At 41.1% G+C, this 23,439-nt stretch overlaps 1 long non-coding RNA gene across 1 annotated transcript; it reads left to right on the plus strand.

Annotated features, from left to right (window-relative positions):
• Positions 1-2,420: 2,420 nt before the first annotated feature.
• On the plus strand, positions 2,421-5,985 carry LOC116960825. Its single transcript, XR_004406614.2, has 3 exons — positions 2,421-2,529; positions 4,404-4,541; positions 5,906-5,985. It is a non-coding gene; the product is annotated as an uncharacterized LOC116960825 (long non-coding RNA).
• Positions 5,986-23,439: the final 17,454 nt, after the last annotated feature.

A 23,439-nucleotide genomic window follows, 5' to 3' on the forward strand; every position in this document is an offset into this window, starting at 1 on the left:
TTTGTTTTGCTTTTTACTTCACTTCTTGCAAGGTGAATCCTTTCTACCTGTCTTGTAATAAAGTTGGTTGAACAGAGAGCAACTCAGCCACTGTGACCTGGCACAGGCTACTCAAAGCCCTTAGTAAAAGGTATCCCTTTTTCACCTGCAGGAGTTTATCTTTGCAAGAGTCTGTTCTGGCTGCTGTTGTGATGCTGGGGCTGAAATAGCGAGCCCTGCTTGCCTTGTTCTCTCTGCTATATCTTTGAACCCCAGTAGTTCTCCCTATGCCAAACCTACCTCTTTCCATCACAGGTGCCAGAAGGTGACCTTTAGGGAAGGGTTTGTGAAGCAACCACATATATAGCTTGTGTACAGTCTTCCACCTCTTGTCTTAAATACATGAGGAAATATCATATCTACCATTCTTGATTATAGTATCTTGCCCTTCAGGTGGAAAATCAAAAAGATATATAGAAACTGCACAATTACCATGCATGTATATCTCACTGTGTTATAGGAAGATAAAACCAAAATGTATTGATACTTCTGAAAAAAAAATCAAGTTTCTGTATTGAGGAAAACTGGTGGTGATCGGGGGAACACAGTTGGGTTTGATTTGAATTGGATTGAAATTGAAATATACTGTGCTGAAAGTCCAACTCCAGCTGGAAGGCTTAGTATGCATTCACAGTTCTACCTGAGTTAAAGAAGAGAAACTTGCTTTTGCAGCAAAACTATCCTTTAACTTTAAAAAAAAAAAAAAAAAAAAAAAAAAAGGAACATTATGAGTTTTAAGTTAATATTGTGCTTGTTATCTTTCCTTTTTCTGCATTTATGGGATTAGTGATGCTTTGTGTGATTTCTCTTCCTTGCTGCCCCATTTCCCTACCCTCCATTAGAGCCATTATGGCAATATTCACACCTAACTGGATAAATGTGCTCACAGCTTTTGTTTCAATGTACATTCATCTGCTGATTAAGTACTTTTCTGGCAGCATTATGTCTGGTTAAATATGTATATTCTAAATTTACTCCACCAAAATAGAATGCAATTAACAGTACAAAATGGCTTTTTGAACCATTATCACTGTATAAAAATACTAAAGTACAGTTTTGAACTGTCTGCAAAATCCTTAGGAGATATAAAGGTCTGTTGCTTTGGAGGACTTTTAAAATATTAGACCAAATTCAATACCTGCACTGACATGCAGCAATGATCTGGTGGCCTAAAAGCAATAAGCCTCCTTTTCTCTGTTCTGAAAATATGTGCAACAGGTAGTTTATAAATCTTAATGATGTTTGAATGTAGCATATATTCAGTGCATTTAAAAAAAAAGTAGACAAGCTCTTGAACTGAAGTCCTTTCTAATTCATCACATGCCTGAACAGTGAAAATGAATGCATGACCTGACATGTTGTATGGCAGTGACATACCACCTTGAGCTGTTGGGAGATGTCTGAAAGCATCACCTGATACTCCTCACCCCCAAGACCTGTTGAAACAGTGCCCATCAAACCTTTACCATATCATGAAGATTTTATGCAAAGTAAGTCAGACATGTTCACCTCACTTAGTCTGAGCAGTGAAGTCCTTCAGCCTCCATTTCAGAAGTGAAGATGACCTGCTCAGATATTAAAGTTCATATTCAATTAGTGGTTAAGATTTCCTAATTTAAATAACTCTAGGGAAAACATAAGCTCTTTAGAAGAGATACTTAGACAAGTTAAACGTGATTCATATTAACAGCAATTTGTAAAAGCTTGGTTTCACTGAAGATTACATCTGTTGTTAAGAAGTGTTAACTTGAATAGGCAGAGACTCTTGTGATTACATATATTATCTACACCCTGGGGGAGTTGCTCTGTGTTATTATTATTTGAGGCAAGTTCATGCTGTACTACTGAATTTGGATGGAAAAACATCAAAAAATATGTTGGTGTTTACACTGAGTGTCAGAGTTGGGACAGTTTCCAAATCGTGCTTGAAGGGGTTTGTATAAAACGCGATGGGACCATTTGTCCACCTTCTTCTAGGGAGAGGGCTTATGGGCAATTTAAATAAAAATTGTAAAACATGGAACATAAGCTAAGCTAAACATGGTAGCTTGTAGGATTTTCTGCTATGAAAAGCAGGGCTTTTAAAAAACATCTTTTTTTCCACCTATGCTTGAAAGAGCAGATCTTTCAAAACCAGGGAATTGATGTTAATGTAAAGCATTAGGAACCAAGTCAGAGCCAGCTGTCTGTGTAGGTGCCAGGAAGGCAATCCTGCTGCCATAATGCTTCAACTACCTTAGTGTTTCAAAATTCCTCCTGGAAACAGGTACTGCAGCAGTTGCTGCTTAGTGGATGGGTAAACCTTGGGAAACTACTGATCCATAACAGACTGAATGATCTGTGGCAGGCTTTAAGTTTGTAAATTTGTGCATCTTTTCCAGGTGTAGATCCTATCTCCCCACCTGTGGTTCAGGGCTCCACGCTACCAAAGAAATAGTAACAAGAAAAAAAAAAAAATGACCAGCGTTGACTCAGGCTCCTTCTGTTACAGTGAGAAAATGCTTCTTTTTGCCATTGATCTCTTTTATTTGAAAAGGGGGGAGTGGGGGGGGGAAAGAGGTAGAATTAAGTAAAACTTGAATCTGATAATCAGTTATTTCAATCAAAAAGTTTTCCACTGTATCTTACAGAGTTATGGTTCTGATGTGTGGTTCCTTGTTTTCCCTTGGGACAGCATGACTCTGACTGGAGCTCTGGCAGCCCAGGGAGCTGCCCCAGAGTCCCATGTGTGAGAGGATATACTGTTCAACTGGGAAGCTCGCTGCAGAGGCGTAGATGGAAAAGGAATATAAGCTATCTGAAATACAACTTTTATGAGGTGTTGCAATAACTCATATTTTTAAAAATCCCTTTTGATTTTGGCTTAATCTTTTTTTCATCTCCCCACCTTTATATTTTCCAGTTTTAAAAAAAATCAACTCTCTGCCATGGAAAAGAAACACTTCTAAGAGAAAGGATTAGTTTGAAAGTTAATTTTCTTGTAAAGTTTCACAAGAAACTTTTCAACCATCCACAGTATTAAAATTTCAAAATTAATTTTTCTTTTCCTCCCTCTTAAAAAATCTACTTTACTATTTGTTAATAAATAAAAAGGATCAATGTGGGCAACAATGTAGTAGCAAAATGAGACTAGTTAAAGAAAACCACTTTCCTATTTTTCCATTATTTCCCTTGTTATGTGTATATTATACTGTGCTATCTTTTATCACCTTGGGCCTGTGCTGTGAAATTAAATCAATAACCACTGTGTCTAAATTGAACTCTGAGGGGTAAAAAAAAAAAACTACCTCGCACTATTATTATTTTTCCTTTCATTTCTTATTTATTTTGCCTTGTCTTTGTGTTGCAATCTATGCTTGTTCCAAATGAGCACCATTTGATATAACACACTATCACATATGTTATGAGATGCTGTATGGCTACTTTGCACTCAGAAGGTACTGTTGGAAAAGTTGAAACAATTTTTAAGTGATTGAAAATTTGCTTTTTTTTTTTTTTTTTTTTTTTTTTTTTATGGAAAATGACCAACTCTGTAATATTATCTGCTGCAATGGAAAAAACATGTAGTTGTGGTGAGGTTTAAGAGAAACACATTAGACTTAACTGTGTCCTACTTTATTTTCCATCACATGGACAAATGTACAGATTTTAAAAGAAAAAGAAATAGTGAAGCTAAGGGCATTCATACAGCCAATGGCATCACAAGTGAGGCCTGAGGTGAGCAAGCTCTTGTGTGAATGTACCAGTTTTGCCCATAGATCGATTAAGTGCAGCCAGGGTTTGCAGAGGGGCTTCCTGTGCCCTGGGTTTGGAGTCCCCATTTCAGTGCCCAGCCTCGGTAGGCATAAACACCCCGCAGGCTGGATGTCCCGGCTACGGTATATGTCCTGCATATGCCAACTGCCCTGCTCTGCAGTCACATTCTTTTCTTTTGCTACCATGAGGATTTTTCTCTCACAAAAACTCGAGGCTTGCTTTGACAAAAATTTGCTTGGATGGAAACACAGGTTAAGGAAAACAAATGTATGAAAAAACCTGATAAAATACTATGTCTGCTGTATATCATGTTCCAAAACATTAAAGACTCCACAGGAACAGGAGTTCACAGCACACACAGTGGTGTTCTGGGTTCTGTTTTTTTTGTGGTCTTTTGTTATTTTTTCTGGTGGAAGTTACTCTGAAACTGAGTAAAATGAATTATTAAGCAACCTTGAGTAACTGCTGTTTATGCACTGAATTTTTAGATTATTTTTGTAATTGTATTTATTTACATTGCTCATTAACATAGTTACTAGGCTAATAATAATAAAAATAGTTATGACTATGAATTCACACTGTGCAGAAGCTGACATTTGTCTTTTTAGCTCCTCCCCTTTTTACTTGCGTTGGTGACTTGGACTTTATCTCCATGATGTTTTTGTTTGCAACACTGAAGGATGAGCTGGATTGAGGGGATGGTGCTGTCCTTTACCAAGCTGCCCCAGCCGAGGATCGTGTTGCAGGTGGGTCGCTGCTGCAGGCAGCCAGCACTCACTGAACAGGTTTCAATGTGCTAGTGCAGGTTGCATGGGCCTCCTGTCCTGCTCGTGCTCCAACATTTATCTCTGGATCCTGGTCCTTGTTCCGGGTGTGGGCACCTGCATATCAGGTCATTTTCATATTGATGCTGTGCTCCTTCTGTGCAACTAGGGGGTATGGAGGGAGTTATGTAATGGCATGTTGGCAGGTAAGGCTCCTGCCTTGTTTTCAGTGAAGCGAGCTCCTGCTGTGTCTATCCAAAACGATGCCTTTTGGGGTTTTTATTTATTACTAGTTGGAAAGAACAGTAACAAATATAAACTACAGCAATGTCTATCTCCCTGAATCTAGTTGTTCCTAAACCTGTGTTTATGCCCTTGGAGGTCAGGCATATGATAGATACCCTCTTAACCAGGGTGTTGAAAATGTACTTTGCTCAACTTTGTGTTACCCTTTCAGCAGACACTGAAACATAAAATAGGCTAAACCATGCAAAACTTTTAACTCAGGTAGATGGATCTGGGGAGTGGCTGTGTTTTGCATTTATGCTGATGCATCCATGGCACCCTGAAGTGTGGTGAAAAGAAGCAGGGGAGGGTAGGGGACAAATACGTCAGTGGCAGCAGAAACAGGACACATGTCTACAGCCTTCCTCCATGAATTGTCTCAACTTCAATTTGAGTTTTTTGTTTGACTTATGAGCCCCACATTGTAGAAAAAGTTAAGCTTTTTGAAAAACTCCAAGGACGGAGATCCCTAGGCCTCTCAGGGAACTTTCTCTAGTGGTGGAACAGCTTCACCATGAAGAATGTTTTTCTTTGCATCCACTTATAATTGCCCTTGCTCCAATTAAGTCATTACCTCTCATCCTTTCAGTGTGAGATACTGAGAAGTCTGGCTCTCTTACCTACAACCCCCTTAAAGGTAGCTGAAGACAGCAATTAGTTCCCCCCAGATTTCACTTCTCCCCATGAAAAACGCAGCTCCTCCTGTGTCATGTTCACATTTAGTACACATGCTCTCAGATCTGGAATGATTATTTTCACATAATGTATCATTTTAAATAATTGATGAGCATTTAAAATGCTTTCTTTACTGGATTTGATCACTTCCTTGAGTCCTTTTGTTACTGAGGCCAAAGAATGGCCTCATCCAGTCAAGCCTATCTTCATGGCTCTCTATCTAGGCAAACCTGAAATGTAACCAGTAGAAGAAATGAAAAGGCCATTTTCTGTGATTACACGTGTTCTCCTGCTGAGTCTAAGCTCGCATAGGCTGAGGTTAATGTACAGAAGTCAAAGGCTCCAAGACCTTCCATTTTCTGCTCTTCTTTTGTACCTTTCTACAGGCTTTCAAAGATGACCGTTGCTGCTAGCCCCACTCCCTGCATCCCTGCTTGGGAGGACTGCTGCCCAGTGGTGAAGAGCCAGGAGCTTTGCTAATATATCTGCTGCTTCTTGAGGAGCCTGCCCTCAGGTCTTGGAGGATGCTTTCCTGGTGAGTCAGTAGACTGATTTTAGCCATCCTGCCCTCCTCCTGCTCTCAGTGCATGTTGACTGCAGACATACCAAGCACTGCTCCCATCTTCCTTTTCTCCTTTTCTCCTTGCTATAACAAGAAGATATGATTTCACTTTCTCTTTTAGATAATAAAGGTACATAGAGATCTTTCTAAAGTTGATACCTTTATGCATTATTTTTCACAACTTTCAGCCTTGTATAAGGACTCAGCTCAAGTCACTTGCCCAGTCTTACAGTCTAAGTAAAGATAAATATTTTTCATGTTATTGCAGTTCTGTGTGATATTGATGAACACCATGACTTGTGAATGTGGCTAAACTTTATGGGTGTGCTTTCTGTCATTTCTTTAGGCTAAGTGAAAAGAAAATGTAAGGCAGTGTAGACAGTGAGAGCTGAAAGGGAAGCTGATGTACAAGACAGTAATTAGTAGTTAGCCTGGCAACCTTTAGCAAAAATTGGATCTTTATGGCCCAGTGGTCTTTTTAGTGACATAGTACAAACACAAAAGCTAGGTCACAGGCTTGATACTGCTGCGTCGGCTTTGGGGGCAGAAAGCAGTCAAGAAGTTGAGAAAGGCATCAGACAGAGACAAGGCTGAGAGACCTTAGCTTTAAGAGGAAGCAGAGGCAGCATACCTCCAGGCGCTGGAACCAATAGAAGCAGATCTGAAAATTGTAGTGAAACAACTTGATTCTGTATTTGTCTCTCAGACAACACAATTTTGTGTTCACTGTTTATAAGTAAATATGGTCGTACCAAAGGAATGCTGAACTTTCTGAATTTCTTAATAGAGCATTCTGACAACACATGTAATAGTCGCTATATTTTCCAGACTGACCCCAACACATCTGTCTTTCTGCAGTAATCTTTCAGTGATACTTCCCTGCAAACTGAGACAAAACTTCACACAAACTCTCATTATGACGTTATAAGAGCAGGGACAACAGAGCTGATTACTTTCCTGCTTTATGTGGAATGGCTGTCGACAGTGGGGCCATGAAGGGCTGAAGGCCCCAGCGTGGGTCTCTGGATGATCCTGAGGATGGATGAGCACATGTAGAGAGAAAATCCACGTCCTGGTGCTTCATGGCTATGCAGCATGCTGATCAAAGTGGTCAAGTAAGGAGATTTCCAGGGCTTGTTTGCTGCTCATAATGAAATTGTGAGTTGAATCTGGGCTTGAAGTCTGACCATAGTGTGTATCCCAAATGTACTCAGGTTTTGTGCTCTGTAGAATTTTTTATTCAGTTTTAGGCATGAAATCAGGTTTTCTCCTTTTGATTTTTCCAAAACAAATGTATTTATTTCCACTTTTGTCTGCTTTCTAAACCTGCCTCTTCATTTGGCTACTGTCTTAGATCTGGTGTGTGCATAGTGCCTCTTCTGGGCTTTTCCTGTTCTCTTTCTTTCAAGAGGCATTCTGGCTTTTATGGTGTTCCCATCAAAATCTTAGAAGTGTTACTTCAGTGAGAATTAAAGGTAATCAGGACAGCAGTAACTAGTCTAAGTATATTATTGTTTATTATTTATATTTTATATAGGATTATAGCAGGGGCTCTGTGTCTGATCTGTAGTACAGTGAAATCAATAGGAAATGATCCTTAATTAATTGGGCTTCTGCTCCTAACGTAATTCAGCACTTCTACTGAGAATTAACTCATCAACCTCTCTTGATAAGTAAACATCACAATAAAAAATATAAACTGTTGCTTTCAGAATGTTTTGTTTCCCTGTAACTCAAAAGGAGCTCTTGTTTAAAGTTTAAAATTTTTATGGAGATATGCCTCTGGGCATTCTAGACATAAGATGAATAAAAAATGATCTAGGGTTTTATTTAGAAAACCATTCTTGTGCACATTTGGGCTTGTCATTTTGAAATGAAATTTTCATACAAACTTTCAGCCCAAGGGGCCAAGTGGGATCTTCAGATTTAAGAATTTATAAGTATTCTGCCACTCAATGGATGTTGTATTACATCCTGAGTAGTATGTCCACACCAAAATCTGTCTACTACCCCTGAGCACTTTAAGGTTTTTCATATTTACTGGGAGTTAGCACAGTATGTCTTTATATGGTAGTATCTGCAGTATGCAATTAATCCAGCAAAACTAGGCAACTTCACAGACCGCTAAAAGCTACTAATTAATTCTAACTTCAAACATCCGTAAAGACACACTCCATCAGATCATGATGAAGCTTACAACTAGGGTTGTTATTTGTCAGAGGAAAAACAACTTCCAAATTGTCAGGTCTCTCCAGCAACATGGTTCCTTCTTAAGTTGTCAGTACTGTGCTCTTTTCAGGCTGCCAGGTAGGAGCAAATGAGCTGGCTCATGTACAACAAAACCAGCCCCGGCTTCATACTTGCATCCCAGCCTTCAAAGGCCAGCGCGGTTGTGTAAGGATCTGTGCTCATACAGTATCCGAGATGCAGTTTCCTTTCACCTACCTCCTTCAGTCCCTTCCTCCCGATCTTGGTTTTTCATTTGTGACAACTTGTTTAGATTGTGTGAGATGTCGGGGGCGGGGGAAGGGGCCTGGAGCAAAATCCCAGTACTAACTTTGCACATCGGCTGCCACCCCATGAGCACCACCTAGCTGACTCCTAATACAACAGCATGGGAGACTGAGCAGGTGCAGCCACTAAAATTCAATGAAACAAGCTTCCCATGCTAGAGCCTGGTGATGTAAGCTATAAAAATACTGTGAAGCACCTTGGAGCCTGATATCCATATAAACTACTTGCCACAAACACATATGTGGTTGTCTTACGGTGCAGTGACATGGTAAAAGTATCTTCTGCTATGGGGTGTCTGCACGAAGTGAGTTTCATAGTGTGAGGATCAGGATTTTTCACCTTTTGTACTGTATAAATATCAAGAGTATTGCATCCCATTTGTTTTCAGCTGATCAATTCTCTGTAAAGACAGCACTGTGCTAAGGGAGTAGCACTGAACTGGATCCTGAAAACCTCCTTTTGCCCGAATACACTGTGTGATTCCTCATCTGAGAAGCAGAATTGAGAACATATTTATATAATTTTTCTTCAAAAGCATTTTGTAAAGATGACTTAATTACTTCTTGCATAGTAATTTGAAAATTAAAAATTCTGTCATGTTCAGAATTAGAAAGGGTTTTTACTCCCTATTCAAGGAGAACTATAGTTCCCTGGGTTGGGTTTTTTGGGGGTTTGGGGGTTTGTTTTAGGTTTTTTTTTTTTTTTTTTTTGGTAGTTATTGTTGTTCTTACAGATTTTACATTTCCAATCCTGATTTAAAGTCTTGCTGAAGAATTTCCCTGAAATGATGACAGCCTACTATTATAGAAGCACTGCTTGTTGTTAGTGTTAACATCGCACTGATACATAGGGAGGATGATTTGCATGGTAGAAATTGAGAGATCAGGGATCCACTGCACTGAGCGCAACTGTGAACTATGAAATTGTATCTTCTGTATGTCTTCCAGTTTAAGTAGGCATCTGTTCATTCATTTCTTTATATCCACAGCTCATGTGTTCAGCTTTTCTCAGGCAAAGGCAAAATACTGGCTTTCCTTACATGTGTTCCACTTGACTGTATTCAGTGCAGAATGGTGTTGCGAGGAAAGGTGCTGGGTGGGAATTAGGGGAAAATTGCAAGGAGGTGTGGAAGGATTGTATGTGTTCTTTAGTGTATAAAGAGCAGCTTCCGGTCTGACTGCTATTCAAATGTATTAGAAAAATTCAGATCGCATTATGCATCTCCCTATGAAAGCTCATATTTCAAATGAACAAAAAATATTGGGCAGTGTAGCAGACACTTAGTCATATGGATGTTTGGTGCATAAAATTCAAGAATTACTTATATGATCAACATTGGTGGGCTCCGTGGACGGTACAGCCTGAAAATGTTTTTGTTATTAAACCCAGGAGGAGCTGGAACCACCTGAAAAAGTACACGGTATCAGCTCACACATCCCTCAGGTGCACAAATATCAAATCCCAAAGCTAGTTGGGAGCCAAGTTTAAGGAAGGAGATAGTGATTGACTACACCACCAGCAGTTACATTCAAGTCCGTGGGCTTTTTAGGCTACCTCTATGCCTTTGAAGGAAGGATGATAAAATATCTCAGAAAAATTGGTAGCATTTCAAATGATGGGACCATCGTTCACCTGATAGGAGAGCGTGGTTTTTCCTTCCCCAGTGCAGTGAAAGGTGTTTTGTGCACAGAGTTGGCTGTCCCCACAAGCCACGCTCTGGGTACTCCTGTTTCAGTCGCTGATCTCTGCACGGTGCTGCTGGTGAATTTATGGCTTGCCCACTGCCCTCATTCTGCCTAAACTGTTACTGTATTCTCTGCACTATCAAAATCAATTTGTCTAGTAGTGCTTCATTTCAGTTTTCCTCCTGTTCATATAGTAGTGGCTATCTACCAGCTGATTTGAGATGATTTTGGCAGTTGTCTCCTTGCACTGGCCAGTATCATTGAAGCTGTAAGAGCTGGATGTGTCAGTAGACTCATCCACTATGCTATACTCTAGCAGACTCTTTACACCGCTATTGTTTCATTTAATCCAAGCACAGATTCTTCAGAGCTAGGTGGCATGAGAGGTGGCAGCACCAACAAACACATTTAATTTATGTTACCTTCATTATCCCAACAATATGTTAGCAAAGCTTGCTTCTTGACAGCTGGTTAGCTCCTGCCATTAGCAAGAACATGGTTCTACAACCTGCAAGAGAATTACCACAGGGTTGCCAGAGTGGGCTAGAAACACTTCTTTTAAGGTAATAAATGATCATTTATGGATATATTCATTGTGGAATTGATGTCTTGTTTTGTTCAGAAAAATGAATTGTGTTTCTTCCTTCACTACTTTTTCTGAATGCCTGGTTTAAAAATGAATTTCATCTCCAGCCATCCCTTAAAGGTTTCGTTTAAACAGGGTTGTTTTAAGCATAAAAATTGTGTGAAAGCCTGCAGGTGATCCTCATATCAAAAGACTGATGTGATTTTTATTTTCTGGAATGCACTCCCCAAACACCTCACCTGCAGTGTTGAATTTTTCCATGCAGCAGAAAGAAGCAGCGGTCCTTTATAAATTGTTCTGCCTTCAGAGACTTGAAACAAACTGCAAGAAGCCACATACACTCAGGTACTGGTGTATCTAAAGATGTAAATGAATGACTACATGCTTAAGACAACAGTTACTCTGACTTAATTTTTGTGTGTGTTGATCTGTGAGTTAGCATAGACATCTTTTCCCTATCCCCCTATCCCTGCATGATGTTACATCTCCTAAGAAGGGCTCGTGTGCTACTAAGGGGCTAGTGCAGGAGAACTGAATTTCTCTCCCTGTCTACGTCTCACACTCCCAGTTTGGCCTTTGGCCAATCTCATGATTCCTCTTGACTCTGTGCTTGATTACTGATACAGCGGTAATGCTGTCTCTCTTCTTCCCTCAGCTGTTGTGAGGAGAAATTTATTGATATTTGTAATATAGTCAAATACAATGACTGGAGCATATATATTCTTTGCTCCTAGGGGAACAGTCAGTTAAATGCACACAGGGCACAGAGACTTGGTAAAATATGAAACCTCTGCGAATTTATTCCTTTTAATTGTATTCCATATTGTATTTTTGAGTACCTTCTTGTAAAATGGTGCATAATCTTTAATGAATACAAGACTAGAAGGTCTCCTTTGGATTTAAATTCTAAGTATTTGCATAAATTTAGCTCCATAAAATTATTTTATTGGCAAATCAAAATGCACACACAGATGTACCTTTCAGAGCTTAATTTTGTAAACAAGGCATCATATATTGCTCTCAGTGAATCTGGCATAAATCTACAGTAACATCAATAGATTTACTTGAGATTTATATTTGGGTAACTGAGAGCAGCATTTGGCCTAAAGACTCCAGAGTGAGAAGCATGTAATTAGTCATCTGCCCAGCAAGTGCAGTCTACTCAGAAAATTTACAACTAGAGTAAAAATTTTGTGCCAATCAATTTAAGTCTGCTTTAACATCCACATTTTTCATCCTTATCTCATTCTTTTGTTAGTTAAATAAGATTTTTTTTTTCTTGCTTGCACATCAGGGAGCTCATAGAATCTTGCTTTTTCCAGATACAAAGTCTTAGTGCTATTTTTACGTGGACAAAGCACCATCAATTTAGTTCAGTAAGAGACTATGTACAGACAGAGCAATGGTCTAATCAGGGTCTCAAGGGCTTTGAAATATTAAGCTTGATTTCTGTTGCAAGTTATTCCTGTATCTACTTTTCTGATGAAAACATGCTCAGTAAAAGGAACACCTTATAAATGGCTTCACTGCTTTAAGTTCATTACAAAAATTCCCAGCTGATAAATAGTGTATGGTAACTGTCAGTCAACTGCAAGAGTGTATATACACTGATCCTACATTACCCTAACCTTAATATATGATAAGCAGTTATTTTCCTTTGTGCATTGCAGACAGATTTCTGTTGTTCAAGTAGCAGCATGCAGTCACATACCACAGTCTGGAGCTAAGTTACCTACCACTCTTTAATCATTTGGTAGTTCTGGCTGTCCAACATTATCTGACCTTCAATTTTTCTTCTGACTGCATGTGCTGGGACTTATATTTTTAATTTCAGTCACTGAAACAAATATACTGATGGGGCTCAAAATTTTAAATTTCAAATAATATATATAGGCTAAAGGTAAAATCTTAGAATAAAGCTCCGAGATTAAATCCTTTGAGAATTTTGTTAAAATAAATCCTAGGTGGAATAAGTATAATGGTCTCATCTTCTGAAATCTAATGTTGATATAGAACTATTATAAGTACAGTGCATTAGCACATCCAAAACTAATGGTGACCTTTGCTTTAAGCAACACTTGCTGAATTTGAAATAACATTTCTCTCTGAAAACAGATTGCATTTTACCTGGGAGGAAGGATGTTGAGGTAGAAGGTAGGTGTCAACCTCTGCCGTGACAGGACAGGTTGTAGAAAAGGCAACAGATCCTGAGAGTTAATCCAGAGTCATCCCTGGACAGTTGTCCACTTATGATTTTGTTAGCATTTTCATCAATCAAGCATTATAAAAGAAGTTGAAAAAAAAAAGGACAAAAGGAGAGAAGCACTATGCATGATCAGGCACTCCCTGAATTTAGAGCTGATGTCTTTGACACATTTTGGATCCCGTGGTGGTCTTCACAATCTTTGTATGAGATCAGGTGAAGGGAGTTGAACTTGTGTTCAGTTATCTTCAGGAATTTCCCATCCTGAACACTGGGGGTACACACTGGAGAATGTTGGTACTAAAACTAGTTTCTCAATGGATTTTTTTTTTTTTCCCTCACTCTTGCTGTAACACCACAGATTGGGGAACTCAAGGAAAAGGCAGCACAGTGAGAGCTCTGGGGTCTGCTGGGATCATAAAAGCATAGAGTGGTTTGGGTTGGAAGGGACCTTAAAGATCATCTAGTTCCAACCCTCTGCCATGGACAGGGACAACTCCCACTAGACCAGGTTGCTCAAAGCCCCGTCCAACCTGGCCTTGAGCCCTTCCAGGGAGGGGGCAGCCACAGCTTCTCTGAGTCCTCATAGTAAAGAATTTCTTCCTTATGTCTAAGCTAAATGTACCCTCTTTCAGTTTAAAACTGTTACCCCTCATCCTATCCCTACCCTCCCTGATAAAGAGTTCCTCCCCATCTTTCCTGTAGCCCCCTTTAAGTACTGGAAGGCCACTCAAGTGTCTCCCGGGAGCCTTCTCTTCTCCAGGCTGAACAACCCCAACTCTCTCAGCCTGGCCTCATAAGGGAGGTGCTCCAGCCCCCTGATCATCTTCGTGACCTCCTCTGGACCTGCTCAAGCAGGTTTATGTCATTCTTATACTGGCAGCCTGTTGTGGATGAAAATGTCTCACACAGTTATGTTTTAATAACAATCTAAGATTTATTAATGATGTGAGGTGGATCAAAAGGTTGAATTTTAGCAGCATTCAATGACTGACCAATTTAAAGATTAACAAGGTGATTTGGTAGAATATATTGTGATTAACATAGCAACTTAAGTACAGATTCGAGAATGACAAGATTCACACTAACATACTGCAAGGTATTCTAAGTCAAAGTGTATATATGTATGTATAAACACAAAACATACACACACACACATAAGCAGTGCAGAAATATTTAGATATCCAGTGAAATATAGACACATCCACATTTGTGACAGCAATGTGCTGTGATAAACATATCAATAGGTGGATGGAATAGGCTAGCCTGTAGTTAAAACCTCCCTCTTCTTGAGTTTGGCGCAAATACTCACAATGCATCAGCATTTCTCAATGGGCAATAATTGAAATTCAAGAAGTCTGACTTCACCCTGGCCTTCCGTCAGCTTTGTGGGCAGATGATCTTCAAACTTTGAGTAGTCTGAGCCTAAGAGGTGTCCCAGCTTAGGAGAGATGCTGGCCACAGCCAGCTGTGATCCAGGAGAGCTCAAAGGATCTTGATTAGGGTAGCTATTTGAAGGGTCTGAGATAACTGATTTTCATCATGTACTTTTCCATTTCAGCCCAACGTGGATGATGGACTATTCTGGTATTTCCTACCAGTTGTGCAGGCCCAGAACTTGCTAGATGTCTGAGTTCTGGTATCACCCCTTTTGGGCCACAACCCAAGCACAGATGTATTAGGCTGTCGGGAGCTATTGATTGTTCCTATAGTTCTTGAGTGGTAAGAAAGGGGCACAGAAACCAGGCGAGCTAAGGGAGTGCCTTAACTTTCCAGTCTCCTGCCTTTGTCATTGTTCTCAAACAATAGGAGAGGCGGGTGCAGAAACCAGGTGGGCTAAGCAGGCACCTTAACGCTTTGGTCTACTGCCTTTCTCAAGCCATTTGAGTTGGCATGTTTCCAAGCAACAGGAAAGATAGGAGTCAGGAGAATTAAGGGAGTACCTTTACACTCTATTTCACTACATTTCCCTATTCATCTTGGGTTGGCATGTGACTCGGGGGAAAATTGCACTAAGCATGAAGCAGCCCAAGAGAGAGGGGGGGTTGCGCCACCACAGGGCCCCAGAGATGGACACAGCACTGCAGGTGTGGTCTCAACAGAGCAGAGTAGAAGAGCAGCATCACCTCCCTCAACCTGCTGGTCAAACTTTTCTTGATGCAGCCCAGGACATGGTTGGCTTTCTGGGCTGCGATTGCACATTGATGACTCAATCCACTCATCACCCAGCCTGTATTTATGCATGGAATTGCCTTGACCCCTGTACTTGGCCTTGTTAAACTTCATGAGGTTTGCACAAGCACAGAGGTGAGACTGACTGACCTCTAGTTTCCCAGATCCTCTTTCTTTCTCTATTTTAAAAATAGGGGTTATTTTTCCCCTTTTCCAGTCAGTGGGAACTTCACTGTACTCCCACGACTTCTCAAATATGGTGGATAGAGGCTTAGCCACTTCATCTGCCAGTTCCCTAAGGACCTGCAGATGCATCTCATCAGGTCCCATGGACTTGTGCACCTTCAGGTTCCCTATATGGTCTCAAACCTGATCTCCTACAGTGAGTGGTTCTTCCTTCTCCCAGTCCCCGCCTTTACCTTCTGTATCTTGGGTGGTGTGGCTGAAGACCTTGCCAGTGAAGAATGAGGCAAGAAAGTCATTGAGTACCTTAGCCTTCTTCATATTCTGGGTGACCAACTCTCCCATTTCCTTGCAGAGAAGGCCTTCATTTTCCCTAGTCTTCATTTTATCATTGTTATACTTGTAAAAGCTTTTTTTGTTGCCCTTCATGTCCCTGGCCAGTTTGAATTCTGTCAGGGATTTGGACTTCCTAACCTGATCCCTGGCTACTTGGACAGTTTCTCTGTATTCCTCTCAGTCTATCTGTCCTTGCTTTCACCCTCTGTGGGCTTCCTTTTCATGCTTGGGCTTGTCCAGGATCTCCTTGTTCATCCATGTGGGCCTCTTGGCATTCTTATTTGACTTCCTCTTTGTCAGGATGCATCTTTCCTAAGCTTGGAGAAGGTGATCCTTGAATATTAGGCAACTTTTTTGGGCCCCTCTTCATTCCAGGGCTTTATCCCATGCTACTCTACCAAGCAGATCCCTGAAGAGGCCAAAGGCTGCTCTCTTGAAGTCCAGGGTAGTGAGCTTGCTATGTGCCCTCCACTGCCCTAAGGATCTTGAACTCCACCATTTCACTGTCACTCAGCCAAGGCTGCCCTTGATCTTCATGCTCCCCACCAGCCTCTCCTTGCTGGTGAGAACAAGGTCTAGCATAACCCTTCTCCTCATTGGCTCCTCTATCACTTGTAGAAGGAAGTTTTCATCAATGTATCCCATGAACCTCCTGGATTGCTTATGTGCTGCAGTGTCATCCTTCTAACAGATACTGGGGTGGTTGAAGTCCCCCATGAGTACAAGGGCTTGTGAATGTGCGGCTGCTCCTGTCTGTCCATAGAGGGCCTTGTCCACTTGGTTTTCCTGCTCAGGTGTTCTGTAGCAGACCCCCACTATAATGTCTCCTGTCTCTGCCTTCCCTATAATCCTGACCCATAAGCTCTCGGTTGGCTCCTCATCCATCCCCAGGCACAGCTCCCTACACTCCAGCTGGTCACTGATATAGAGGATTAGCCCCCTCTCCTCGTCTCCCCTGCCTGTCCTTCCTAAAGAGCCTGTATCCTTCTATTCCAACACTCCAGTCCCAGGAGCCATGCCACCACGTCTAGTGATGCCAATAAGATCACAGCCTTGCAGGTATGCACATGTCTCTAGCTCCTCTTGTTTGTTCCCAATGCTATGTGCCTTTGTGTAGGGGCATTTAAGTTGTGTTCCCGATGAAGCTGACTTACTGGCTGGAACTCCTTTGTGCTGCTCTTCAGGTGCTCTCCTGCTGACCTGTGACCCCTCTCCAGGCTCTGGGCATCTATTGCTGACACTGACATCAAACCGGTAGGGGTGGGATGGAGTGGATCTCATAGCAAGTCAGAGACCAGTGCCAAGATGAAGATCTCAAGACCCTCTCTCTCCTTCAATATACAGTCTGTCCCTGCCTATTCCTAGTTAAAGTAAGAAGAAATTGTTGAAGACGAACACTTCAGCACATCTACTGCGTTGTCTCAAAGTAAGCTTCCCTTACCAATGCTTCCAGCTGTCTTAGTCTGCAGTCTCCTCACTTGTCCTAGTCCCACAGTTCTGACCTGGCATCAAAACTGAATGGCAAACACTGTCTTATTTCTTATTTATGCAGTGTCTGACTCCTTCCCTGTGCTAATTAACCTGTGGCATCAGCAGAAGTCCATGGCAGGGGATGACTGCTGTGTTGGGGTCTAGCTGAAGCCTGAAAGAGCCACACAGGCTATGACCTGAGAGCAGAGCAGTAAAAGCTGCGCTGGGATTAGGCTAGGTTTCTTGAGGCATAATATATTTTGGTCAGCATTAGCATCCTGCACACCTTTGATTTAAGAAAAAAAAAAAAAAAAAAAAACAAGGCAGGGGGAGGGAGAGGAAAAGAAAGAATGTTTCACTGCTACACTTAAGCTGTGGTATGATGGCTCAGCTTTCAATCTCTTCTGTGATAATAACCTCAAAAAGAGAAGAAAACACTGTAAAAATGAATTGGACAAAGTGTGTGTATTGCTTGTTATACAAAGGGCTATTATTTCTCACTGCATGTGTACTTACCATTAGAAAAGTTTTAAGGATAATATAAAAAATGAGATGACAGCTGCCAAAGGCGTTTTAAGATTAACTAGCATAATTGCACTTCCAGATGGAGGGAAGTTCAGAAACAACTTGCTATTTTCTGACCTTAGGGTAGTGAAGGTGATATGTTCAGTCTTTGGAAGAAGCATTTACTTCTTCATTCAGTAACTGTACCCTTATTCCTCCCCTACTTGCCAGTTTATTGCTGCAGCAGTGGCATTGGCACAGCATCTGGAGGGAGCTGTTTGTCTGTTTTGTGAAGATAAGGTTGCATTGTGGAGGATGCTGAGTAAGGCCAGGGGAATTGAGGCAAGGGAATGGGGCAGCAGGCAGCAGGTACAAATAAAGTGAGATGAGCGCAAGCACCTGCTTCTCAAATGAATCCTTATGTTTGCAAACTGATTAAAAGCTGAGCTGTTTTCTTTATTGAGGTGAGGAACAGGGCAAAGTGGGACTCCACTAAAGGTGATAAGGAGAAGTGTCTTTTTGGATAGCTAGGAGTTTTGATATGATTGTTCTTTTGGGAGAAGCTTTTTTGGTCATTGTGGGAAGGTGAAAGCCGATTCTCAAAAATCCCTTTTGTGTTGCCTGGTTTTCCTTTTAGATAAAAGGCTTCTCTTCATTTCCAAAGAAAGCCCATGTGTCCCCTTGATGTATAATTATACTGCTTGCTTGTAAGTAGCCTGCTTTTAGGGACATCAGACTTTTTGATCAATACTGTATGATAAACACTAAAAATTAAATTCATTCATTGCCACTCAGCATCAGATATTAAGTCATTTTACAGGAGCAGTTAGGCAGACCTTCTTTGTTGTTCCATGATCATGTCAATGTATGTGAGAGCAGAGCACAGGTGAAGAAGTGCTGGTACCTTAATGTCCTCGGTGCATTCATTTCACCCTGCCTTTTGCCTTCCAAGGAGTGCAGTACTAGCTGCTCTCTTGCAGTCGTTCAGCAGCGTCATGCATCGGGCACCATGGGTGAACAGATGCAGGCACAGGCAGCAGTGTGAGCCCGGCGCTACTTGTACCACAGCAAGGGTCAGGCTGTGTTGCCATCCACCCAAGGGACGTCCCTCTCTCAAGATGAGTTTCCAGCACAGAGCATGTGCTCACCTAAGAGAAGCCGCAGTCCCTCCTTTTAGGTCAGGGCTACAACAATCCTTGGCTCTTGCATTTAAAGGTAAACCAGTGTTTTCCTCCCAGTTATGGTGCATAAAACACATACTGAGACCAATATTCCTTCTGCAGGGATAGGTTTTGAAAGAAGTATAATTTGTGGAAATCCTGTTGTATTTTAAAATGTTATAATTGGCATATATCAGTGTCCCCGTTCTCTGCAAATATAATTTGGTAGGATTTAAAGGGTTCTGTGCTCATTAGGCCTGGACCTCTGGCAGTCAGAGAAATACTGCAGAGAATATACGTTCAGGTACATGTCTCCTAAATTATATACATTTGTCATCAGTAAGAGTATTGTGGAAACTGCTCTGCTGACAAGACTTCCTGGTCTGTTCTCTGTATCTCATGGTCAAAACGGAGTGTGTCTTTTTATGTTCTCAGATAACTAGGAAGCAGAAACATAAAGATCTAATTAGACTACAATAATTAATCATCAGAAATAGATGATTCCTTAGCATACCACTGGAAAAAATTCACATTTCAAGAACAAAGCCAACCCCTCTATCCTCCCTTTTTTTGGGTATTAGTTTTGTTTTTAAGTTATTATGACTGATTATATAGTGTTAAGCAATACTATAAGCAGAAGGCTTTGTAATGACGCAGAAACTCTGAGCTTCCTGCAGTCGTTGCAGGATATTAGGCCATAGAAGCATAATGGCAGTCCTTTGAAAGGGTATACATTTATAATTTTTTTTTTTAGTAATATTCTGGATAAAATTTTAATGTATATTGATCATTATTTTAGACTTTATATGAGCATCAATAAGATGCAATCATATTTTATTCTAATACTGTCCTTAAAACACTTAAACACTTCAAATATTTAAACAGGTAACAGAAACAAACATGAAAGTATAATTTTGAGCTAATATTCAGATTTTCCACTAAGGCAAATTCATTTTATTCTGAGTTGCATGATCTTTTTGCAGTCTTGTAATTGCAAGGTTTCTGATGAAAAGAGCGTAGACATCCTTGAAACTTAAACTACAAAACTTTGGCGTGAGGTAGATTCTGGTGTCGCCTCTGGTTGCTCTATGTGCATTCTGTAAGAAACTTAACAGTATTAAGTGATCTGGCAGTCTGAAGGATATTGTGTAAAGCATCAGTAACAGTGGAAATTGTCCACTTAAGAAAAAAATTTGCACTGATCTTCTTGTGCTATCTTCCAATTTTGATCTTATGATGCAGATGCATGTCTTTATAGTTATGCTATGGAGATATTTAATCACAGCTACAATGTTATTTTCAAAGATTAAAGAGGTTTCTAAATGCTTTATAAAGTAGCTTTGAAAAAAGGCATCAATGAATTTTATGAATAGCAAATATGTGAATCTATAATGCATTTCTAAAAATTACAATGCTATTATAATATTGGTATCTTTTAACAAAGCATAAGAGAAATCTGAGGACGATTTTAATGTAATTTTATTCTTCAATTAAAATATTCATGATCACCCTTCATTATTTCAACTCCCTGATCATTACAAAAAATGCAAATTATTTCAATTCACTTATTCAAATTTCACATGGAAAGGAAAATGTATTGAATCCTACTGTGTACCAAGTGACCACAGACAATTTTCATAGGAGTGTAGCCCCAGCCATGATTCTAAATTTGGCTTCAGCATTTCAATTCAGAATGTGCAGACTTTCCTCCACAACAAAATGACAAGGGCCAGAATCCTAGTGTATGGCTCATCACGAAAATGAGAATTGTTACAATGGTGTTTCACATTTTATAGGGTGTGCATTTGTCCATTTATAATACAACCCCCACAAATCTACATCTCATCTTTATGACGTTTTATGTACTGTGTCACGTAGATGGGGAAAAAAAGAAAAAAAAAAAAAAGCCCTAGATTTCATTCCCTCGGTGTTCTCATTGCTTTTAGAGAAATGCTAGAAAATGACACTCAGGAATCTCATTAATAAGTAGGACTGGTAGGACTGTTAAAGCTTTTCTTGGACTGCTGATATTCACAGGGCTTGCTCACTGCAAATGACTTCTGCCTTCTGCTGTTGTGACCATTACTCACTCACTTATTTTCACTTTTCCTTCTTTCCAGCTCTCTTCTACCCAATCCAAATCTCTACCACTAAGATTATTCTTTTCCTCTGCCTTTTGAGGACTTCTCCTTACTAGCACAGTCCTGGATTTTCTACCCTCCAAACAGACATTCCTGACTCCACTGATCTGCTTCTTCCTACTTATTTATCTTAATTTCACTCCTGTGCTTTCTCTTTCTTCTGCAGGAGAAGCAGAATGGTTCCCTGCCTATCCATAGTAAATCCCCTAGACACCACCAGGAGCGGAGCCTGTGCTGAGCACACCAGAACAAGGTTTATGCAGTGAGCACTTACTGGTGGCCTCAGCAGAGCAGTTTGCTCTCCTCTGAGGAGGAGAAAGCTTTCAGAGGGCTATCTGCAGGTTTTCTCTTCTGCCCCTGACTCTCACCTGGAAATGTTAATGTACATGAAATATCAAGGAGACAAAGGGTAGTTGTTTGGTGTATTTGTCCCACTTATAATATCTGGGCATCTTTAAGTGTTTGCTAGACTTGTCTTGTTTTCTTGTTGGGTTTTTTGGTTGGTTGGTTGGGTTTACATATTTGTGCAGTCTATTATTTATTTACTGAATAAATTGGGGGAGGAAACAGTAACAGACTTCAGGTAACCTGCTCACCAGTATGAAAAGATTCACAATCTGTTCTCAGATTGTATGAGTTCTCAGTCAGTACGAGTTTCACATTATAGCCCAACATGACAGCATGGCATATCACCATATGATATCACATTGCACTTGCAGGCTCTCGTCCTGCTAGGGGACTTCAACCACCCCGACATCTGATGGAAAAGTAGCACGGTGAGCTGTAGGCAGTCCTGGACACTCCTTGAATGCATTGAGGATAAATTCTTAAGCCAGGTATTAGACAGCCCTACCAGAGGGGGTGTGATACTGGACCTGTTGGTCACCAATGCAAGTGAGCTAATTGGTGATGTCAAGATTGGAGGCAGCCTGGGCTGCAGTGATCATGCACTGGTGAAGTTTGCAGTCCTGAGGGACATGAGTCAGGTGAAGAGTAAAGTCAAGACCCTGAATTTTAGGAAAGCAAACTTCCAGCTCTTCAAGGAGTTAGTCAATATGACCTCCTGGGAAACTGCCCTCAGGGACAAGAGAGCAGAACAGAACTAGCAGATCTTTAAGGATGTTTTCCTTAGAGCACAGGAACTCTTAATCCCCAGGTGTAAGAAATCAGGAAAGGAAGGCAAGAGATCTGCATGGATGAGTTGAGACCTGCTGGCCAAACTAAAGGGCAAGAAGTAAATGCACAGGCAGCGGAAGCAGGGACGGGTATCCTGGGAAGAGAACAGGGACACTGCCTGGTTGTGTAGGGATGGGGACAGGAAGGCCATGGTGTGGATGGAGCTGAACTTGGCAAGGGATGCAAAGAATAAGAAGGGCTTCTACAGGTATGTCATCCAGAAAAGGAAGGTCAAAGAAAGCATACCCCCCCTGATGAGCAAGATTGGCAAAGTGGTAACAATGGACAAGGAGAAGGCTGAGGTACTCAACAACATTTTTGCCTCAGTCTTCACGGATAACCTCTCTTCCTACATCTCTTGAGTGGATGGACTTCCAGATGGGGACTGGGAGAAGATCAGGTTCATGACCTGAGGAACCTGAATATATACAAGTCTATGGGACCTGACGAGATGCATCCCAGAGTCCTGAGGGAACTGGCTGATGTAGTTGCCAAGCCACTCTCCATGATACTTGAAAAGTCATGGCAGTCAGGTGAAGTTCCTGGTGACTGAAAAAAGGGAAACATTGCACCCAGTTTTAAAAATAGTAGAAATGAGGACCCTGAGAATGACCGACCTATCAGTCTCACCTCTGTGCCTGGGAAGATCATGGAACAGATCCTCCTAGAAGGAGTGCTAAGGCACATGGAGGACAGGGACATGGTTCGAGACAGCCAACATGGCTTCACCAACAGCATGTCCTGCCTGACCAACCTAGTGGCCTTCTGTGATGGAGTGGCTACATCAGTGGACAAAGGAAGAGCTACAGATGTCATCTATCTGCACTTCTGTAAGGCCTTTGACATGGTTCCCTGCAACATCCTTCTCTCTGGAGAGAGACAGATTTGATGGGTGGACTGTTTGATGGATGAGGAACTGTTTGGATGGTTGCATTCAGAGGGTATTGGCCAATGGCTTAATGTCCAGATGGAGAGTGGTGACAAGTGGTGTCCTTCAGGGGTCTGTATTGGGACCAGTACTATTTAGTATCTTCATCAGTTATGTAGACAGTGGGATTGAGTGCACCCTCAGCAAGTTTGCAGACACCACCAAGCTCTGTGGTGCAGTTGACATGCTTGAGGGACAGGATGCCATCCAGAGGGACCTGGCCAAGCTTGAGAGGTGGGCCTGTGTGAACCTCATGAGGTTCAACAAGGCCAAGGGAAAGATCCTGCACATGGGTCGGGA

Source organism: Tyto alba, unplaced genomic scaffold, assembly GCF_018691265.1.
Source record: "Tyto alba isolate M040663 unplaced genomic scaffold, T.alba_DEE_v4.0 Super-Scaffold_16, whole genome shotgun sequence".
Taxonomy (NCBI): Eukaryota; Metazoa; Chordata; class Aves; order Strigiformes; family Tytonidae; genus Tyto; species Tyto alba.